The 23,077-nt window shown below is 45.8% G+C and overlaps 1 protein-coding gene and 1 long non-coding RNA gene across 2 annotated transcripts in view; one reads left to right on the top strand and one right to left on the bottom strand.

Annotated features, from left to right (window-relative positions):
• Positions 1-9,599, top strand: part of LOC140430054 (uncharacterized) — a 58,772-nt gene extending 49,173 nt beyond the window's left edge. Inside the window, exons 2-4 of the long non-coding RNA XR_011949303.1 lie at positions 2,969-3,122; positions 8,817-8,967; positions 9,185-9,599. This is a non-coding gene — a long non-coding RNA (uncharacterized lncRNA). The remainder of the gene's footprint in view (positions 1-2,968; positions 3,123-8,816; positions 8,968-9,184) is intronic.
• The window catches only part of hacd4 (3-hydroxyacyl-CoA dehydratase 4), a 237,277-nt gene that overhangs the window by 203,383 nt on the left and 10,817 nt on the right, over positions 1-23,077 (bottom strand). The window lies entirely within an intron of this gene.

Below are 23,077 nucleotides of genomic sequence, written 5' to 3'. Positions count from 1 at the left end.
CGATAATTGACGACCTGCATCAGCGACTTTGATCTTGGAGATTTCCTTTTTTTCTCTAAGATTTGTTTCATGCTAGCATGGTTAATCCTTGATCTTTTTTCACCTACACCTTTTCTAAAGTGTATGTTATCCCACAAGGAAAGATTATCTATGTAGCATTCAATGGACAAACAGTTCTCAGTACACACCTTTTACGGAATTTTCCTAATATATTTGTCAAATAGAATCCCATACCCACTGCTTCCGCAACAGTCAGTGTTTTCACATCTAAAGTACTTTTAAAACCCCTTTTTATTTCTTTAGCTCCCCATGCTAAACGGGAAATTTTCCTTTCCTTCCACCAAAATAGTGGGCCTGATTTTCCTCGGGGGTGGCAATCAGCTATGGATTGTCACTCCACTCAGTTTTTCTTGAAATCCTGTCTCGTCCAACCTTCCAACTCAGGCTGGGCAAGATCTGGGCAGTACAACGCATCCCCGACGAACAACTCCTCAAATAGCATCATGAACAGCCACCACCCAGCTCCTCGGACCCCCTCAACTCAAACTCAATCCTCTCCAACTGGAAAAAGTTGTACAAATCCCCCAGCCAAGTCGCCATCCCCGACAGCATGTCCGACCTCCAATTTAACATCATTGAGCGCCAGTGAAGGGAAAGAAACCCTGCCATAAGCAGGTAAGCTAAAGGTCCATCAAAGTTTAAAGGTCCTTGACAGGCCAGGGGGATGGTAAGTGTATAAGCTAAATGGCTAGGGTTGTGGGTGGGGTGTCGAGGGTGGGGGGGGGCTGAAGCTTCAGGGGAGGGTGGGCAAATGTCAGGTTTTGCCAAGGAGTGGGGCCTTGGCAGGGAGTGGGGATCTGGGCCTCGATGGTGGGATGTTTGTCCCACCTCGGCATGTTGGGGGTGATGAGCCTCGAGGTTGGGGGAGGATGCAAGGCCTTGGGGGGGGCGGGATGTTGGGGGTCCGCCTTGGCCTGGGATGGGGTGAGAGTCGGGTCTTGTTGGGTGGATGGTGAAGGGGGAGGGGGTGAGAGTCAGATCTGGTGTGGGGGGGGTGGAGGAATCCCTGTGGAAGTGGGGATACCCCATGGGTTAGGAAGCTCCTATCAAGGGAGCATTTGAAGGGAGGTAGGGGAGTCCCATGGGGGGGGGGGGGTCAGGATGTGGTGTGCTGCAGGGAGTCTCCTGTGAGATCAGGGTTGTGAGGGGCAGGGAGAGGCGGGTGAGACAGGGGAGAGGGGGGAGAGGGGGAGGGGTAGTCCTCTGGGGCTCGGTGTGGGTCTGCTCAATAATTACCCAGAAGTTAGGAGAGGTTTTAATCCTTCAAACCTTTTCTGGGTAACCATCAACTGGTGCATTCCCCGTGGCAATGCCTTTACTAATCAGAGTCCTCTTGCCAACCAATCAGCTCTCTCTTTTCTCATATAGTACAGATTGTCCTTTTCCCCTTATACTGGTATTCTTGCGAAGTGTCTTGATGAGTGACAGATGTAAAGCTTTGACATGTTCTTCTTCCAGCAAAAATAGAGATATATATTCAGCAGGTAACAGGGGAGGTGTGGATGGGATAATAAAAGAAGGGTAATGTTGAATTTAAATTATATTGGATTGACTGGCTCCCTGCCTGATTTTCCTTTTCATAGACTTCAGTTAGGGAAACATCCCAAGGTGTCTCACAGAAGTGTAGTCAGATAGAAATCGACGGTGAGTCAAAGAAAGAGACATTAGGAGGAAGTGACTAAAAGTTTAGTCAGAGGTGGGGTGATAAGTAGGCTCAAATGAAAATAAAAAAGGCAAGAAGCAGAGATGTTTTCTGAAGGAATTCTACCATGTGGAGTTTAGACGGCTGGATGCACAGCCGCGAATGGTGGGTTACAGAGAGTCAGGGGAATCCAACCTCCTTGCGATCCCTTCTTCAATGACAAACATATGGGGGGGATCTCCACTCCATCCCGCTGCGCCAGATTTCTGTTGCGGCACGCCCCCAGGAGTCTCCGTCTCGCCAGCCAGCCAATGGGGTTTCCCATTGTAAGCGGCCTCATGCCTTCGGGAAATCCCCGGGCTGCTGGCGCAACGGAGAATCCCGACAGCAGAGAATCCAGCCCAAGATGCTTAAAACATTTTTTTAGAGTACCCAATAATTTTTTCCCAATTGAAGGACAATTTAACGTGGCCAATCCACCAACTTGCACATCTTTGGGTTGTGGGTGGTGAGACCCAAGCAAACACGGGGAGAACGTGCAAATTCCACACAGTGAGTGACCCGGAGCCGGGATCACACCTGGGTCCTCGGCGTTGTGAGGCAGCAGTGCTAACCACTGCGCCACCGTGCCACCCCTAAACATAAGATGCTGACGTTGGGACATTTTAAAAGCAAATTAATTTGAAATGATCCTGTCCACTGGCATGGGACTCCATTTTATGCAGTTAGATACTTGCATGCTTCCTTTAATGCAACAACAAATGATACAGCAAGATCTCATTTTTTTTAACCTTTTCTGATGAGGTTGCTTGAGAAAGATTTGAAAGGAGACAAGGAAAAGTGAGATGCAGTGGGGCTAGCTCAGGCTGTTCCAGAGCTTGCAACCCAGGCAGCTGAAGACAATGCTGGGGGGGAAAGAGGAGGGGGTGGTGATAATGCGCACCATTCTCTTCTTTCCACCGAAATAAAACAATCGGTTATTTTCATGCACCTCAAGCAAAGGGTTTCTCTTTATGTATAGTAGTTCAGTTTTCACATAAACACTTAAGCGGACATCAGCACCCTGTACTGTTCCTTGTGTGGTTGGGAAGTACCATTAACTATCAAGATCAAATTCTGACTCATGTCTGCAGCTCAAGACCTTTTTGCAGTCCTGGGAGTGCCAAAAGCTATCAAGATTAAATCTTGCTTCATGCGTATAGGCTTGAATCCTATTTGCAGTGCATGTACTGATTTGTTCCACTGTATTTTCCCTTCCCATGGCAGGTTGTGAAAAATTGCTGAAAATTCACGCTTTTCATCAGGTCGCCACAAGCTTTGTCAGTGACTGGAGAATTAAGAGGCTCTGCAATTATACTGTTCCACAGTGATGTCATGATGAACAGTGGGGGGGAACTTTCAACCACAGGGAGAAGGCTGTGTAAGTATTGGATCATCTGCCTGATACACATCCTGTCCGATTTTCCTTCTTTTTTTAAAAATGCATTTTATTTAAACTTGTATCAAAGTAGGTTGCAGCAAATACACACCCCGGGAAACATTCTTCCCAACAATCAACTATACAGTTTGTACAGATTTTTCTCCTTTTTCACCCCCCCCCACCCCACCTTCCCCATCAGCCACCACCCCCACCCCCCCTGCGACGAACAGCTCCTCAAACACGGTCACAAACATCCCCCACCTTTTCTCAAACTCCCCTGCTGAGCCCCTTAACTCATACTTTATCTTCTCTCACCGCAGGAAGTCTTACAGGTCACCCAACCAATTTTCTTTCTGATTAATAGATCGGATAACCAATGGTGCGCATGGCAAGCGGCATATCTAATGGGGGCAATCTTCAGCTCGCATTCGACGTCAGAGGGAACTGCGACGCGGGCAGAAATTCCAGAGAGAATCGGGAAATGTGACCAAGGGCAAGAACCTAATTTTAATGGATTTGAATATGTTTAGCCAACCCCCTCCCCCACAGGATCCCCCCTCACTGAATATTCACACCGTGCCAATGTGACGTCACGCCAGCAAGGTTTACAACAGCTTTATAAAAATGAAATTCAGCCACGGGCATCCCTCCAGGGATGCAAAGTATAACCCCGGGGTAGAGGGACATGCCCGGGCGCTGTCCATCAGCACAGGTTGGTACTATGCCAACATGGCAGTGCCAACCTGGTGGTGCCAATCTGGCAGTGCTGACCTGTTCCAAGGATTAGTGCAGGACAGGGCCGTTTGGGGAGCCACATGGAGGGGGGGGGGGGGGGGGGGGGGGGGGGGGGCTTCCGGTTGGGCTTGATTTGGACTTGGGGGTGATGTTCAGTTCAGATCAAGGCCCCCTTTAAAGATGGCATCCCGATCTCTGTGGTGCCAGCTCTATCAGGCCCCGCCCTGCCAGATTGAAGGCAAAAAGCCTGGCACTCATTCCTTTTCTTCCGAGAGGCTCAGGATCTGAAAAGAAAACTGGTCTGTGCAGCTGGGGAGCTGGTTTTCAGTCTGAGCCTCTATGGTAAGGTTCCACCGATTATCTGTCTTCTGGTTTGACTGCAGGGGACGTAGGCCCTTTCCATTGGCATGGGGGAATATCAAATCCTGCAATCCGTTTTTCTGGGAATACCATCAACATTTATGTGGGGGCTCCAGAAAATGGCAGTAAGCGGGATGGACTAAAAGGAAATTCTTCAGGGGGGGCTCAGGATTTTCCACCCTGTAAGCAGCAAGCATGGAGAAAATGACTACCAGCGACAGAAACAGATGAACGAACATGCTAGGCTGAACTTTTCCTTATTCTCTACCATGACAGAGCTTGAGTTGAAAGCTGAATTGTAAAGGAGAAATCCGCTGAAATTACAGCACTAAACACTCCTCTACTCTGATCTAACAGTGTATCTCAGAAGAAAAAAATACCTTTTTTCTAACGGAGAGATCCTTTTTCCATTTTTTGCAGTAGTTTTACTGAGTCACAGTTTCAATAATTACCAAATGAACAACAGTGCTGTAGGTCTGTGCCCCCTCGGAACTAGATTGAGATTGTGGGAGTTCCTTTCACAGAGGGTCTTGATGAGTGACAGATGAAAAGATTTTCTGATTTGTATTAGCAAAGGTGTGGGCGCGTAATGTAAACTACCTGTGATCACTGTTGTCTATAATTTATTGCTAAATGCCCATGGTAATGCACATTACCAGTGTGAATGCGAGCCAAGTGAGATGTCAATGCATGCATGAGTGGGAGGAAGAAATGAAAATATGAGTTTCTGTGCCAAATTTCTGCACTAATTAGGTGAAAATTGTCAACTAAATTGAATCCCATCTTCTTGATGCCAGGGAGCTAATAAAAGTGCTCATAGCAGCCATATCTCATTTATTAAAGTAAAATTGAATGAGTTGTCATAGAGTAATACAGCACAGAAACAGACACTTTGGCCCACCGTGGCCGGGACTCTCCAATCCCGCGGCCAAGTTCTGACGCCGGCGTGAAAAGTGGCGCCAACCACTCCCGCATCAACGGTCCCCGATAATGAGGAATGCTCCCCTCCCTAGGGGGCTAGGTTGGTGCCGGGGTGGTCCCCGCAGCTCCAGCCGGCACAGAACGGCCGGCGCGAGTTCACGCAAGCGCGCTACAGCCGGCGTGATTCCGCGCATGCGCGGAACGGCCGGCGTGATTCCGCGCATACGCGTGGGTTCCTGTCTCTGCGCCGGCCCCCGGGCAAGATGGCGGAGCCCTACAAGGGCCAGGCGCGGAGGAACATAGGCCCCGCCGCCCTGATCGCGGGCCAGGTCACCGTGGAGGCCCCCCACCCCCCAGGGTCGGATCCCCCTGCCCCCCCTCTCCAGGACGGCCCCCTTGTGGGACCTGAGTAACCCATGCTGGCGGGACTCGGTCGAACTCAGCGGCCACTCGGGCCGTCGGGGCCCGGAGAATCACCGGTGGGGTCACTGTCAACGGCCCCCGACCGGCGCGGTGGGAATCCCGGGGCGCCCGAGAATCGGCGCTGGAGAATTGGTAAGCTGGTGTCGGGGTGGCAGGCGGCAGGCCGCGGGGAGGAACATCCCGGCCCATGTTTATGCAACCATCAAATACCAATCTATACTAATCCGATTTACCAACACTTGGCCCATAGACTACTGAGCCTTGGCGATTTAAGTGCTCGACCAGATGCTTCTTAAATGTTGTGGGAGTACCTGATGATTAATTGCATCGTTAATATTCCTTTTCATAGGAATAAGTTGCTGCACAGAAGGTTACTTCACAAGGTTAGATCTCGTGTAATTTATTAGCTTGGATAGAAAACTGGCTGATGGACAGAAGACGCAGAGTTGGGATAAATGGGCCTTTTTCTGGATGACAAGATGTAACTAGTGGGATGCCACAGGGTTCAGTCCCTGGGCCCCAGCTATTTACAACCTATATAAACTACTTGGATACAGGGATACAGGGATAGAAGGTTCTATAGCCAAATTTGCAGATGACACATAATTAGGTGGGACAGTAAGTTGCAATGAGGAAATAAGAACCTTATAAATGGAGTTGGATAAGTTAGGGGAGGGGGCCAAAATGTGGCAGATGGAGTTTAACGTGGATAAATGTGAGGTCATGCATTTTGGTCGGGAAAATGGGAAGGCAACGTTTTATCTAAATGGGGAGAGACTTTAGGGTGCTCTGTTGCAGAGGGATCTGGGGATCCTTGTTCATGAGTCAGAGAAAGGTAGAATGCAGGTACAGCAGATAATAAAGAAAACAAATGCAAAGTTGGCATTTATAGCAAAAGGAATTGAGTATGAAGATAAGGGGCGGGATTCTCCGACCCCCTGCCGAATTATCCGGCGTCGGTTTCTCGGTGGGGTCGGGAATCGCGTCGCGCCGGTTGGGGGCTGTTGCCAGTGGCCCCCCACTGATTCTCCGCCCCACGATGGGCTGAGCGGCCGCCCGTTTTTGGCCGGTCCCGCCGGCGTAAAGCAAATCAGGTCTGTACCGGCGGGACCTGGCTCTGCGGGCGGCTTGCAGAGTCTTCGGGGGGGGGGGGGGGGGGCGCGCGCGCGCGGGGGGATTTTGCTCTGGGGGCTGCCCCACGGTGGCCTGGCCCGCGATCGGGGCCCACCGATCTGCATGCGGGCCTGTGCCGTGGCGGCACTCTTTCCCTCCGCGCCGGCTGCTGTCAACCTTCGCCATGGCTGGCGCAGAGAAGATTCCCCCTGTGCATGCGCTGGGATGACACCAGCACACGCTGGCGCTCTCGCGCATGCGCCAACTCACGCCGGCCAGCGGAGGCCCTTCGCTGCCAGTTGGCACAGGGCCAAGCCCTTCCGCGCCAGTTGGCGTGGCGCCAACCCCGTCGGCATCGGCCTAGCCCCTGAAGGTCCGGAGGATTCCGCACCTTCTGGGCTGCCCAACTCCGGAGTGGTTCACGCCACTCCTCGGCACCGGTACGGCCCACCCCGCCAGGTAGAGGAGTATCCGCCCAAGGAAGTATTGTTGCAACTATACAAATCATTGGTGAGACAGTTAAAATGACTGTCCTCCCGCGGTTTTTGTTTGTTTTTCAGAGCCTTCCAATTTTTGTCCCCAACGCGTTCTTTAAAAAAGTGAATGCAATGATCTCAGGATTTGTCTGGGCGAGTAAAACCCCGCGGGTGAAGAAGGTGCTGCTGGAGCGGGGGCGCGGGATGGACGGGGGTTGGCTCTTCCGAATTTTAGCAATTACTATTGGGCGGCAAATATTGCGATGGACAGGAAGTGGGTATGGGGAGGGGCCGATTTGGGAGCGGGTGCCCTCATGTAAAGACACGAGTTTGGGGGCACTGTTAACGGCACCTCTGACATTCTCACCGGTCAGATACTCCACAAACCCGGTTGTAGTGGCAGCCCTGAGGGTGTGGCACAGTGGATGCAGCATATGGAGTTGGAAGGGGCGTCGGTGTGGGCACCGATATGTGGCAACCACCGGTTCGCTCCGGGGGGGGGGGGGCTGGATGGGGGATTCCGGAGGTGGCAGCGGGCAGGGATCGAGAGATTTGGAGATCTTTTAATTGATGAGGGTTTCCCGAGTTTGGAGGAGTTTGAGTTGCCAACTGGGAATGGCTCCGGTATCTGCAAGTGAGGGATTTTGTGTGGAGGCAGGTCTCCACCTTCCCGCACCTGCTGCACCAGGGTCTACAAGATAAGGTGGTGTCGGGAACAGGTGTAGGAGAGGGGAATATTTCAGAGATCTATAAGGAACTGATGGAGTGGGAGGGAGCCCCGTTAGGGATGGTGAAGAGAAAATGGGAAGAAGAGTTGGGTGGGGAGTTGGAGGCCGGATTATGAGAGTAGGCCCTGAGACAAGTTAATGCATCCTCATCGTGCGCCAGCTCAGCCTGATACAATTTAAAGTGGTCCACAGGGCACATATCACTGTGACCCGGATGAGCAGGTTCTTTGAGGGGGTGGAGGACAGGTGTGGGCGCTTGCGGGGGGTCCTGCCAACGGCCAAATGTTTTGGGCATGTCCAAGGCTGAGGGGTTTCTGGCAGGGGTTTGCTGACGTCATGTCAGAGGTCTTAAAAGTGAGAGTGGTGCCGAGTCCAGAGTAGGTGATCTTTGGTGTCGGAAAATCTGGGAGCCCAGGGGGTGGGAGAGGTCACTGTCCTGGCCTTTGCCTCCCTGGTGGCCCGGAGACGGATCCTGCTAGGATGGAGGGACTCGGAGCCTCTGAAGTCGAGGGTATGGGTTAGCGACATGGCGGGTTTCTCAGATCGTTGCAGGGGTTTGCTCGGAGGTGGCAGCCGTTCATCGACTTCTTTGAGGAAACTTAAGCTATCAGCAGGGGGGGGGGGGGGAGGGGAGGCATGAGGGGGGGTGAGTAAAGGCAGGAGAAACAACGGAAGGGGGGCTGGGGAAGGTGGCACTGTCTGTGTAAGCCATGTTGGCTGGGGTCTGTTGCTGGGGGGTTTGTTGGTTATATTGTTTTGTTCTTGTTGAAATCTGATGTTTAAAATTGTTAAAATTATAAATGCCTCATTAAAATATGTTCTAAAAAAAAAATCCAGTAAGTTATTTTACTCATCTAACAATAATTAATAATTCATGCATGTCAGTTTAAAAAAAAAAAGATTTTCAGACATTGCTGGACTTTGATAAAATTCTACAGGAAAAAAATGCAGAACTTTGGACAGATGGAGACTCCATCCTTTCCGACACCGGAAGGCTTCACCTTCATCCAACAGGTTCCGTTGGAGGAGCGCGCACGAGGGCCAAAGGGACCAAAACCATTTCCTCCATTTTTGTCAGCAGCAAACAAGGTAAGAGAAAATGGTGGGTCGCGTAGGTCAGCCGGCGTGGGTTGCGAAGGTCAGCCGGGTTGGTTAAAATGGGTCCCCGGAAAAAAAGTTTGAAGAACACTGGCTTAGAGAAGATTTTTATCCATAAGCAACAGCCACATCAATGGCTGGTATATAGATATTAAAAGAACATTTAATATTACTTTGCAGAATCTTCAATATTGATTTTGTTTTTCAGAATGTCTACATTAATGGGGGCGTGAGTGAAGCATATACAGTGATACATCAACAAAGCTACTTTTACAGTAATCTTACTGTTCATCTCTTGGTTTTCCAGCACTAATTACAGCAATACCTTTGAAAACTTAATGATTAAAATACATGCTAGCTAACAACATTTTCCCTTTAATTTCCTAATCACTAACACTAATGAAATCATTGAATCAAAAAACCGAGCTGGTCCACCTTTTGTCTGGTGACCTAAAGCAACTCCGTGAACCGTGACAACTGATAGCCATTCCCAGTGTTGAACGGCAACATTTCATTGATATTCATTTTGAAGAAGGCATCAATATATCAATAGTGAGAATTTGTATCTGTATTTTAGAGAACGGCAGCCTGGTATTCTATTTTTTGCCAAAAGTGAATTAATAAACAATGAACAAAATCACAGAATCATGTCTTTCAGATATTAGTTAATTGGCTGGACGGCTGGTCTGTGAAGCGGAGCCATGCCCACAGCGTTGGTTTAATTCCCGTATTGGCTGAGTTATTCATGAAGGCCCTGCCTTCTCAACCTTTCCTCTGGCCTGAGGTGTGGCGATTCTCGGGTTAAATCACCACCAGTCAGCTCTCGCTCTCTCTCTCTCAAAAGGGAAGTGCAGCCTATGGTGCTCTGGGACTATGGGGTCTCAGTGACTAGTAAAAAATAGAGCAGTTAGTCACAGTTTATATACAATACTGATTCTTTAATGTTAATCAGCCGCCTAACCACACTGTTCCTCCTACACTTTGCAAAATGCCATTTCATTTTCCAACAACAATCCCTTCTTTCGCCTTTTTCTATTATGCGTGTTTTAGGAAGGGAGGATTGTTCAATCCCAACTTCAGTTCAAAGCTAATGTTCAGAGTAAGCTCGAAGGTCAGGTCATGGTGGTCCTTGGTGCCTGACAGTTTGGCACAACTGTAATTCCACATTTACTGACTCCTTGTTCTACCTCTGTGTCCTCAGGCATGGTGTGGCAAGTGACACATAGGGCAGGGGCAGAATTAGCATAATTCATTGGCTGGATTAGAGATAACACACTGGGAAAACAGATGTGAAACATTCACTTAATGGAGGCACAAGATTGCTGGGTTTTCATAGAATTTAGAATCATAGAACCTACAGTGCAGAAGGAGGCAACTCAGCCCATCCAGTCTGCACCGGCTCCCGGAAAGAGCACCCCACACCCCACCTAATCTAAGGGTAATTGATCATGGTCAATCCACCTAACCTGCACATCTTTGCACTGTGGGAGGAAACTGGAGCACCCGGAGGAAACCCACGCAGACATGGGGAGGTGCAAACTCCACACGGACAGTGACCCGGGGTCGGGATTGAACCCGGGTCCTCGGCGCACGAGGCAGCAGTGCTAACCATTACGCCATCGTGCTGCCCCTGGGTATTGATACTTTTTAAATTATCCAAATCAGAAACTGTTTTCCTCTGAATGTAACATGTAGTGGGTGAATTGTGTGAAGGACTGCTTCATTGGATGACTGGAGACTATTACTAAAAGATGCATTAAAAAAAATACTTGGTCTGGAGGAGCAGTATAGCTTCCTCACTGTCTTGGGAGGCTAAGGCTCTCACGGGAGGTTGTCGTTGGCATCTACTGTCTTCTGGAACAAGAGTTCCTTCCCAGTGGACCAGGTGATCATGCATTGCCAGAGGCCGTCAAGGTGAATGTGACTGGAGGACCAACCCTCTCACCTAGATTTTCTGCCTCTTTTCAAAATAGAGCACACTCTTCTGCATGAAGGGAAAACAGAGAATTCTGAGTTAGGAAATGGATTCTGTGGTGAGGAGGCAAGGACAGCATTTGTGGACGGTAATTGTGAAGCATGTGTGTGAGGTGACACAGTTATGAAGGTGAATGCGAGTGTTGGCTGATGACCAGATAGGAAGTTGAGGCTCTGGAGAGGGATCAGTGAATCCGCAAGAAGTGTTGTCCTGAGGATGTTGTGCAGGGGAATGCTGGGGAAAGTCAGAGTGTGTGGTTCGGCCATACCCATGTTATGCCGTCCTGAGGTCCTGGATGCCCACAGTATCTCCAAGTTAGATGGATCGCACTTCTGCTGCTCACTTACATGTTCACCTGCATGATTTGAATGGCTGGTCCCTTCCTCGTGTTCTTGGAATCCAAGTAAGAGTGAGAGACCGAAGGGGGGGGGGGGGGGGGGGGGGGGGGGGAGGAGGAGGAGGATTCCCTCCACTCCTGCGATTTCTGCAGCCTCAGGAATCCATCCCCAGTTCAGCCATTGTGATGCCTGATTAGTAATTCTTCCTTTGACAGATTTGCAGTGTCTTCCCACCCACGCTCCATGATTGGCTGAGAAACTCAAAGGTGGACACTAATCCCTGTGGATCAGTTAAAATCTTGCCCTTCTCTTTCAGCACTGGTTCCAGGGTTCAAATCCAGGGCAGGCTGATAGGATGAAAGTCTATTGCTAACTGATCATTTCTGCATTGAAATTAAAGGCCATGTTTACTATTAAATGGAATAATTCATGAGAGTTAATCCAATGAAGATGAATGGTTTAAAAGTGGAATCTTTGATTTTTACCAGTGCTAATTTCTAGATGTCCACACTAAATAATGACATCCCCTCTATTAATATGTGGTCACATTAGCCTTGTTACATGGTTACTTCACTAACACTCCCAAATCCTGAACAAATATTTCCTGAACATCATACAGTTTTGCTGTATTGCCCGCCTCCCTTGTCTGTATATTTTCCTGTAAGCAGACGTGTGTGAATAGCAATAAGTATGAAAGCAATTAAATTGTTTCTGGACTATCCTTTGAGCTATTCTGACTTGTGGGCAAACTGGAAAATGTTGAGTGAGTTATGAATTTCCTTTAGTCCAGTTTTCCTCTCTTTCTTTATTCTTCACTGCTGTTGCTTTATATTTCTTCGCATTTGTCTCTCTTGTGGCCACCTAAAATGGCCATCCACAAAGACTGATGGGAAATGTGGTCAGGCTTGGGACACAGACAAGCTGAAGTTTGTATATTTGCAAACGGCAGCCCAGACTTATACAGGGATCCACACCTGCTGAAGAAAGGTCTTCCCAGGACAATGGGTTCCAGATAGAAACTAACAATAAGTGGCAGACTCGAGGACGCCTATTTGCCTTATTTGGGAGGGCCTATGTGCCTTGGACACAAACAGCCATGGCCGACCTGGCCCCGTCCAGCCATCAAGGTGCCCACCCCTAATTGGCCAGGATCGATTAGGGTTAGTTGCTTCACCTCGTGGATATTCCAAATCACAGCTTTCTGCAAATTAACACTTGTTTGGATGAAAGTCCAACAATAATGAATAGTGAAATTTGTAGCAACAATATTAAACAGAAACTAAATCATATCTCTGCACTCCCCTCTCTGGCTCATTTTATATTGAATTCAGTGGGATGACCTGAATAGGTCCTTATCTCAGAACTCTTCTCCGCTCAGTTATTATCACTTTTACGTTGATGCTCCCTTAAGCCTAATGTGATGGAATTGAAATCCGCAGTCGGGCTGCACATTTAAGGGCAGCAATGAAGCGATTAAATTCTGAGCTGCTTTGATATGAATATTTCCATGTTCATGCTATCTGCAAGAACCATTTGTCATTATTTGAAACATTACTATTTTAAGTCAGAAGAAACAATAAAATCAAATTGTGCTAATAACATTTATTAATAGCATCTTCTCTTCTTAAGCAGCCTCTCTAGATTGAGGAAGACTTCCTCCCATTCCAGTTCAATGGATTCTGAGATGGCCAATAAGCCATGACAGATTGCTGAATGTAGAGCTGGTGGTCTTTGCAGAGTTGGGTAGGTGGGTTGTTTGGAGGTTTTTGTGCTCCTGCCAATGACTTTCAAAAAAAATAAATTTAGAGTACCCAATTCTTTTTTTACAGTTAAGGGGCAATTCAGCGTGGCCACTCCATGTACCCTGCGCATCTTTGGGGTGTGGGGGTGAGGCCCACACAGACACAGGGAGAATGTGCAAATTCCACACGGGCAGTGACCTGGGGCTGGGATTGAACCCAGATCCTCGGTGCCCCCTGCTTGACGACTCAATGCCTTTCCGAATGAGCCTTCTCCATTTCGGTTGGTCACAAACCAGGGTCTCCAATCAGTCAGCGGTTATGTTTGACCTCGTCAGGGATGCTTTGATGACATTCCCAAAGCATTTCCGCTATTTTGTCTGGGAGTCCCGTGCTGTGATTGAACTCAAAATAGAGCAGTTGCTTCAGGTGCCTGGTGTTAGGCATATAAATGACCTGTCCCATCCAATAGAGCTTGTTTTGAGTGATCAGTGCCCCGATACTGGGCAAGTTGACTTGGGAGAGGACACTGCTGTTGGACATCCTTTCTTGTCACTGGATCAGAGGATCTTCTGAAAGATCCAATTGTGTTACTTCTCCAGTGCTTTGAGATGCCTGTTATAGGTTGTGCAAATCTCTGAAGCATATCGGAGCACCAGGATCACTGCTGCCCAGTAAACTATCACCTTAATCTTGGGTTTGAGATTCCTCAGATAATCTTTTCATCAGTTGGCCAAAGGCCAAACTGACATAGTGGAGGTGATGATTGGATTGTTTATGTCTGCCGATGTTGTAAGGAGGCTCCCAAGAAAAAGTATGATTATCTATTCAACCACCCACCCCAACATGCATCATCAAACAGTCCCAAAAAAGTCTACTCTGTTCATTAAAAGTATAATAGATCTTTTTCTAAAAAGCATAGCCTGCAATTGACCAGACTTGTGTACTGCAGCTGGACTGTTCACAGACTGGCAAATGGTGACTTTGTAAGGCATCTCTTTGAACAGTAGGAAATAGAATGGTGACACATTTGGCTTCTTTTATTTTAAAGAAGTATTTGAAGTAAAGAAAGAATGGTTTGCATTGGCTATGAAGGTAAAATACTTCAGATCTGACCACGTTCAGTTAATCCTATTCACATTGATAATTTAGGAGTCCAGCCATAAGTATTTTGCTGAACTTTTAACACTGGCTTAACAAATGTCTTAACATGGTTCTTAAAGTGTGGTATAATGACAGCATAAATGGTACTTCTAACCAATGTAAATAATGAGTTTCTCCTTACAACCTTCAACACTTAGCTTGCTGGCTGTCTGCATTTGAGTATATGCTAGAAATCACTGATTACTAGGTGACATGTTAATGAAACCATGTTTACGGCTATGGTTATATGACTTAGTATAATTTCAGAGATGCTTCAAAAAGTCAGAAATTAGTGCATGAAGACTAAAAAAGCTACAGATGTGCTATGCATTCTAGGCCACTTTACTAATTAAAACAAATTGTACTGCAGTCTTTAAAAGGATGAACTCTAGCTTACTGTGGCATTAAACCTTTGGCGCCTCTTTTTCAGTCATGCGCATGCCAGATATGTAATTTAGTTATATATTTAAAATTAGCTAGCACTGTTTTAGGGTCTTTATACTCATTTAGGGGCACAGTCTTCAATAAATAAAAGACAAAGCCAAAAAATAAAAGTTACTATTTAATGAGATGCTGAAATGAATTCTCATGGTTAGGGTGTGAAGTTTAATAGCTCTTAACGAAAAACAATCCAAGGATAATATATTACAGAAATTGCTGTAACACAAGGAACTACAAGGGCACAAAGGATACAACGACATTCAATTTTATTTTGTATATGTAAAATTTCATCCCCCACCCATATTTTCAGAGAAAAATCTGGACAAAGATGAAGTTATGTCAATGGTCAGCAAGTTCTTGCACAGAGTGAAGATTGCATGTCTTGGTTGCAGTTAGACAGGAAAGATGGCAGTACGTAGGCATAGCAGGTTACAACCACAACTGCTATGCCAACATCTTGCCTTCCCTCAAGCTCTTAGCAAAAAGGTGTAGAACTGTGGTGTAACTCTAAAATCGGTTCAAAATGTAAGATTCCTCCAGCGGAGTAAGTCCTAATTTGATATGATGCTAATTCGATTTTTTTCAATTCATTATTATGTAATATTACCGCAAACAAGAATGATGAATAAATTATTGAAAGGTTAAGTATCCTGCAGATGATGCTTACCTGGCTGGAGAAAAAGACTCAAAACCTTGAAGAAAGGGAAACCGTGAGGGTGAGATAATCATGTGGGGGGAAAACAGGAAAAGTCGAATAGGAACACCAAGGAAAAGGTGAGTGGTATTAGCAATGATACTGGCAGTAGTGAAATGGCAAGGAACAATTATGCAGGAATGTGCACATAGCCATCTAACCTCAGTCAAGCGGTTGATACTTGGTGCTTTACAAGAGGATGCAATGTTGTCATTCCACTTCTATATAATTCTTTATGAGCTACCACATAATTCACAAACATGATAACAATATACAACTTCATTTTTTAAACTCCATTCACGGAATATGGGCATCAATGGCAAGGCCACCATTTATTTCTCATTTCTCCCCTTGAATTCAACTCTTTGCCAATAGTTCGACCAAGGCTGCAATGTGATGTGGATCTGAGTGGTCCTGGCAGAACACATAATGAGCGCCTGTGAGTATGTTATTACGAATAAGTCAATGACACCTCCCCTCACACTGCTGCTGATTGAAAGTAGACTGATGGGGGTGGTATTGTCCTGCTTTCTGTGGACCAGACATACCTGCCTATGTTTATACTTCATTGTGTAGGGTCCAGTGTTGTAGCTGCACCAGGACAGTTTGACTAGAGGAACTGTTGGTTGCGGAGACTTGAACACTGCAACAGAGATGTTGTCAGGGCCCAAGGCCTTTGCTATATCCAGTGCATTTCTTGATATTTGAATTGGTTGAAGACTGGCATCTACAGGGACGTCTGTAGGAAGTTGAAATGAATCCCCTTTCTAAATTAAAAACCATTATTAGGCATTTAATATAGAATGGTCTTGCATTTGCTTTGTAAAAATTAAGAATGCTAATTATGATGTAAGTTTAAAATTAATAAGATGCCTGCTAGTTCCAATAGTCGCAATAGCTCTTTAGCCCCATAGAGATCTAAATTGAAAATAAAGCATATTTAAACTTCTTGCAACAGAGCTCAAAATTTCACTACATGCTTTAAAATTACATGAAAAAAAACGATAATTTAATCAGATAGCTCTGATTTTGTCTCAACTGAAAAAGTGAAGTAGTACTGGATATCAATTTGCAGTGTGCATTCAACAATAGGTTAAGTGAATCGTGCGGGGACATGTATAGATAGGCACAGCCAATTTTCTATTCTGAAAGACCTGTCTAGTGTAAGATTTTGGATAATTGCGTAGCCCTTAAAATGGTTCCTTTTTAATTCCTAAGGCTATGGTTGACCTAGTCGATAGAAATTCGGCGTACGTTTACTTTCAGTTAAATTGAAAGCCCCGAACCGTTTTGTATTTGCGGTTGCTGTTTCAGCTTCGACTAAAACGGGGTTATTTCAATCATCGACAGACACGTTGACCCAATCACACACACAGACCGCAATCAATCATTTCTTGTCCAAAAATGAGGCAGAGGTTACTTTTGTCTAAAACCAAGCATAAGACGAGTCGCAATGCCTTTTCTCGTCAGCTTGCATCTTCCATGACTGTCTCGTGGAGACCACGAATTGGATTCCATTTGAATTTGAATTGCTTTTTGAAGCAAGCAGTGAGTTGCATAAAGAGCTTGCCCTGTCCACTCTGCGCATTGACTTTGTAACTTTAAGAATTTTTTTTTTAAGAAAGGTCCCGATTACAGTGATATCAGAAAGAAAGTTAAAAATGAGAAAAGGCACAGCGAAACACGCCAGAAAATCCTCCGTTATTATAGAAAATTTGTAACAGAAATAATTTCTAATTTTCTATAGATTCTCAATAAAGGATTGACTCTGATCGGCAAAGAAGCCACTCACTTGTTACACAGTGGCTACCTGGGACACAACAGGGGACGAGCCAGCAGGAAGGAAGCTTGTTGAATGCATTATATTGACTGTCTTTATAATGTATTTATAATGGAGCTGGATAGAATTCAGGTTTTGGTAGCTGCTCATGACTGGCAGTTTAAATGTACACTTAACCTGTCACCAGACCCTCGTAACGCGGACACTAAGTAATCATTGACGCGGTTAGACGCCGCTCATGTGTTTCCTCCAGACGGAACTTTTTCTTTCCGATATAGAGTGTAGAATTTCAGTATGGACTTATTCCGTGAAGTACACGATTGGAATCGCAGTCGCTGCTTCCCAAGAATTTCTCCATCGGTTTCATTGCCGTGCTCTTTGCTCAACGGTTCTGTATCCACTGGGACTGACTAAAGCCAGAATGGTCCAGCGAAACAGAAATAAAAAGACCCACAATTTGTTCGAACGGGAGGTATATAAACTGCTCGTTATTAGGCCGAGAAGGAACGGTCAGTGGTTTTGATACAGCACCACCGCCTCATTCATAAATTGACATGAGCACGGGAATGTGTCATTTCAAGCACTCCAAACGAATTCAACTCTGCAATGTGTACCGTGTTTAATGTATCGTTATTTGAAAAAAACGTGATTAATGCTCCGTTGCATTTTAACTCGTCGCAATAGCTTTCCAATTTCGGCCCTCTCCGACACATTTTCACAAAAAAAGCACAAGATGGCGATAATAAAATGTTTCTGTGCAAAACGCGGAACAAAGTATGGCTGTGTACAAATTGCCTGCTGCATTTCCCACACTGGTGGCTACGCTACAACATGCATGCTTAATTTACTGTGAAGGGCTTTATGAAGGGACTGTCTAGATTCAAGTTATTTCTCTAAAATTAATTCATAAAGCCACAACTGCGCAATCTGCGGTACAATACAACCATTTCTCACTGTGAGCACCTGCCACCCACTCCTCACTTGAATATTACACTCTTGAGGGCTGCCTGCTCTTTTTGAATAGATATAATTATATTGAAGTATTGCCTACGAGCCAGATGGGGGCAACCTATAGAACCACTGACTTTCTTTGTCAGCCTGGATCCATCTACCTCCTCCCAGTCACTCACCATCCTACTTGGAAATATATCACTGTTCCTTCACCGCCGCGGGGTCAAAATCCTGGAACACCCTGACAGCAGTGTGGGTGTACCTACGCCACCTGGATTGCAGCGGCTCAGCCCCACTTTCTCGAGGCAATTCGGGATGGTCAATGAATGCTGGCCCAGCCAGCAATGCACACATCCAGTGTTTTTTTTTGTATCCTGCTAAAATAGGCAGCAAGGGACTTAACAATCACAGAGACCAGTCCAGCTAACTTGCTGGAACATTTATTCTAACCTGATTTGTCTATGCGTGAACTTCAGAAACCCGCTGACGCCAAACACTGGGAACTGACTGGAGTTGTTCAAGTGAAAACAGCGACTAGTTTCATCTAGTTTTGTTTAAGGCGGCCACATAAATTACATTTAAAACCTCTCATTCAAACTCCAGCCACATTGTCCCGTCTCCATGGTAACCAGGTAAAGAGTAAGTCAGCTTGGCAGATCTCACTGCATCTGACAGCCTTTTATTAAAAAACGATTCTCGGTGCTTTCAAACTGAAGAGTCCTCTGAAACAATCTGTTGGTACAAAGTTACTTTTATACTGGTACTCCTTCTGACAAGCTGGGCGTAGAGACAGAATTAACTGGCCGGGTTGATGGGCTTCTTAGCCACGTGGTACCGAGTTTGCAACAACCGTGTTCTGATGAAAGTTTATCTGGACGTGAAGCATTAAACGTCCCCCTTTACAGATGCTCCCTGACCTGTCGAGTATTTCAGCATTTGTTGTTTTGATTTCCGATTCCTGTCATTTGCAGTATTTTACTTTTGCACTCGCTCCAAGACCGTTCGCTTACCTACTTAAAGGCCACCTCACATAGAATCAAGCTTCCAACTACTGAAGGGTATTAAGTCATGCTCTTGCATTGTGGGTTGGTAATGTAAAAGATGCAAAGGAGTTCAGTGTGGCTCGAGAATACTGGTGGAAGTGAGTATTATGGTTGTTTTCCTTTATCGACACTTGGTGACCCATTGTAGCCAGCCATGAGCGGGGAGAGGCGTGCGGTTGCCTCTGCATGGAGCTTCTAATGCAGATCTCCGTTGGGCACCATCTATTGAACAGACCACAATATGCACTGGCAGTATTTTCTTTCTTTCGTTATTTGTGCCAACCAACTGTCGTGCGTTCATTTGATGCATATTGGAACAAAAGAAACATCTTGTTCAGAAACTGGAAAAATGATAAACTGCAACACATTAATAAGGTTCTCTTGTGATCTTCAAGGTATTACTTGCAACCAATAAATTTCAATCTATTGCCCTCTTGTGTGCGCCCTATGATGGTCGAACGTGTTGTGAGGTTCAAATAGGTCTGGATATGTGACTAATTGTGAATTGTTTGCCAAAGTGTTTGGAGTGCCCCGTGGTGTAATTGATGGAATGCTCAGTATCTCTGAAGCAGTGCTTGTAGTTACTTGTAAAAGGCAATGTGGTAGCACAGGGCTTCTGCTGACAAATCTTATCACAGTTTTGATCAAACAATTCTTTGTGGGATCTTGGGGCACAAAGCACCCACAGCAATACTGTGAGAATTTATGAGAAATGTTCTTTTTGTGCCTGCGAGCTGTACAATAATTTGAGTTTTACTTCTGTTACTTTAACTGGATTTTAAAAATACGTTCGTTTCAATGTTGTCAAACTCAGCATTTTCCCTCGCTGTTATGCCAGCAACTCTGAATCCTGTTTGCCATAGTGATTTGGGATGCTAATTATTAAGCAAATAGAGATTGTTATGTACAATATTAAACACTTCATCTCATTTTAATGATATGGTTCCTTTGTGACAATTAAGTGATGTCTTGCTCCATACATCACAGTATGGGTTGAGCTAAGACTAACATTTAGCTTCATACATACAAGTGGATGCATTTTAATCAAGGTGATGATTTGCATTGCTGTGGACCCATCCCTAATCTCAAATAAATGAGGGTGTCTTTCGCTCTCTCTTTCTTTATTTCAGAAACAGAGTGGGCAAGACTCTCTTCTCGGACTGTAGCAGCTAGCTTTGGAGGAACGCAAATGGGCTGTTAGTATTGTGAAAGCTATGTACCGTTTATTCATCTATTTTATGGAAAATAAACCAATTTGTTGTATTGAAACTGTTAGCTCATCTTATATAAAGATAAGAGATTGCCTGCAGCACAGTAGCATAGTGGTTAGCACAGTTGCTTCGCAGCTCCAGGGTCCTAGGTTTGATTCCCGGCTGGGTCACTGTCTGTGCGGAGTCTACACATCCTCCCCGTGTGTGCGTGGGTTTCCTCCGGGTGCTCCGGTTTCCTCCCACAGTCCAAAGATGTGCGGGTTAGGTGGATTGGCAATGCGAAATTGCCCTTAGTGTCCAAAATGGTTAAGTGGGGGTTTTTGGGTTACAGGGATAGGGTAGATACATGGGCTTGAGTAGGGTGCTCTTTGTAAGGGCCGGTGCAGACTCGATGGGCCGAATGGCCTCCTTCTGCACTGTAAATTCTATGATTCTATGATATTTCAATTGCTTGTGAATGGAATGTGGAATCACAATGGGGGTCACTAAGTTATACTATCAACAAGGTACCACGCTAGCAGTTAAACTTCCATTCCAGATCACAGGAATGCAATGAAACGTCCAGTAACATTGAACACACGGTGAATGGTTGATGCAAAAAACCAGAAAGCTATTGTAGCCTTGATTAGTGAGGTTTACTACAAAGGATAACATTGCTTTGCTTCCTGTGAAATTATATCTTATCCTGGAGACTGCAATTTCTCCATTCCCTGCATCACTGTGGCAATGGAATTAAATGCCTGCTCAACATTTCTCATATATTCTACCACATTCTGCTGGAAGGAAGACCGAATGTTTATTGTTCATTCATGAGTTGTGGGTATCACTGGCAAGGACAGGTTATTGCCCATCTCTAATTCTCCTGGAGAAGGTGGTGGTGAGCTGCCTTCTTAACTACTCCAGTACACATGGTGTAGGTACACCCACAGTGCTGTTAGGGAGGGAAATCCAGAAATTTGAGCCAGGAACAGTGATAAAGATCCAAGTCAGGATGGTGCGTGACTTGGAAGGGAAATTGCAGGCAAGATTGCGTTGAGTTTCCTGAGTGTTGTTGGACTCATCCAGGCAAGTGGAGAGTATTCAGTCACACATCTGACTTGCACCTTGTAGATGATGAACAGGATTTTGGGAGTCAAGAGGTTTGATACTTGTTGCAAAATTCCCAGCCTCTGACTTGCTCTTCTCATCATATATGTGACTTGTCTGGTCCAGTTAAGGTTCTGGTCTATGGTAAGCCTTAGGATGCTGATGGTGGGATAATTCAACGATAGTAAGGCCATTGAATGTCAGACTGGTAGGTCCTTTCTTGTTGCAAATGGCTATTGCCACTTAATGTGTGTGGTGCAAATGTTACTTGCCACTTATCATGCCAATCCTGAATACTGCCCACAGCTTGTTGTTGCATGTGGACATGTACTGGTTCATTATCTGAAGAGTTATAAATGATGCTGAACATTATGCAATCATCAGCGCCATCCCCACTTCTGACCTCATGATGGAGGGAAGGACATTGATGAAGCAGCTGAAGATGGCTGGGCCTAGGACACTATGCTGAAGAACCTCTGAAATAATGTCCCAGGGGTGAGATGACCACCTCCAACAATCACAACCAGCTTCTTTTGTGATAGGTCTGACTCTAGCCAATGGAGGGTTTCCCCTGATTCCCACCGATTTAAATTTTACAAGGGCTCTTTGTTGCCACGCTTAGTCACATTTTGTCTTGATGTCAAGAGCAGTTACTCTCATCTCATGTCTCAAATTCAGCTGTTTGGTTCATGTTTAGAGTAGAATTTAATGAGGTCTGGAACTCAATGGTCCTGGTGGAACACAAAGTGAACATTAGTAAACCAGATATTTTTGAGTAAGTACTGCTTGATAGCACTATCAATGACACTTCCTTCACTTTGCTGATGATTTGGAGCAGTAAGTGGCTAGATTGGATTTGTCTTGATTTTTCTGGATGTATCCAAAATGTCCTATTTTGTTGTGTAGATGCCAGTATCATAGCTGCACTGGAACAGTTTGCCTAGAGATGTGAGTAGTTCTGGAGCAGATGTCTTCAGTGCTACAGCTGGGATGTTGTCAGGGCCCAAAGCCCTTGATGTTTCCAGTGCTCTCTGCCATATCTTGTTATCATCTGGAATTAACTGAAGTGGCTAAATGTTGACATCTTTGATAATAATGACCTCAAGAGGAAGCCAAGATTGATTATCCACTTGGCATGCCTGGCTGAAGATGGTTTAAACATTTCAGCCCTATCATTTGCACAGATGTGCTGGGCTCCTCCATCAATGATGATGGGGTCTTAAGCTGCTCCTTCAGCCATTCAGCCCATCGGGTCTGCACTGGCCCTTGGAAAGAGCACCCTACTTAAGCCCCACACCTCCACCCCATCCCCACAACCCAATAACCCCACCTAACCGTTTTGGACACCAAGGGCAATTTAGAATATTGCATCATCAGATTACTGACTTTAAGAGCTACAAAGGTTGGCTCCATAGCACCTCTGGTTTCAGAACTATGGAAGGCAGCAGAGGTAAGAACAGCACTGGTCCTGATACATTCTAGTGTGGCTTGTGTCACTAACCATGTTTAGAAGGGTGACAACGCAGGTATTCTGTGCATTCACCGGAATACTGCAGAGTGCGCAGACGGTGACATCCATCAGCATCAATCATTGAGTTTCCAACCCAACCTGCAATTTTGGGCTTTGCACATCCTGTTAACACCCTCTCTCCTCTCTTAAAGGTACATTGCTGAACATGCAGCCAACTGCATAAGGGACA

This window comes from Scyliorhinus torazame, chromosome 9, assembly GCF_047496885.1.
Source record: "Scyliorhinus torazame isolate Kashiwa2021f chromosome 9, sScyTor2.1, whole genome shotgun sequence".
In the NCBI taxonomy this organism is placed as follows: Eukaryota; Metazoa; Chordata; class Chondrichthyes; order Carcharhiniformes; family Scyliorhinidae; genus Scyliorhinus; species Scyliorhinus torazame.
The sequence above is the reverse complement of the archived record's forward strand: the minus strand, read 5'-3'. Positions and strand labels throughout refer to the sequence as shown.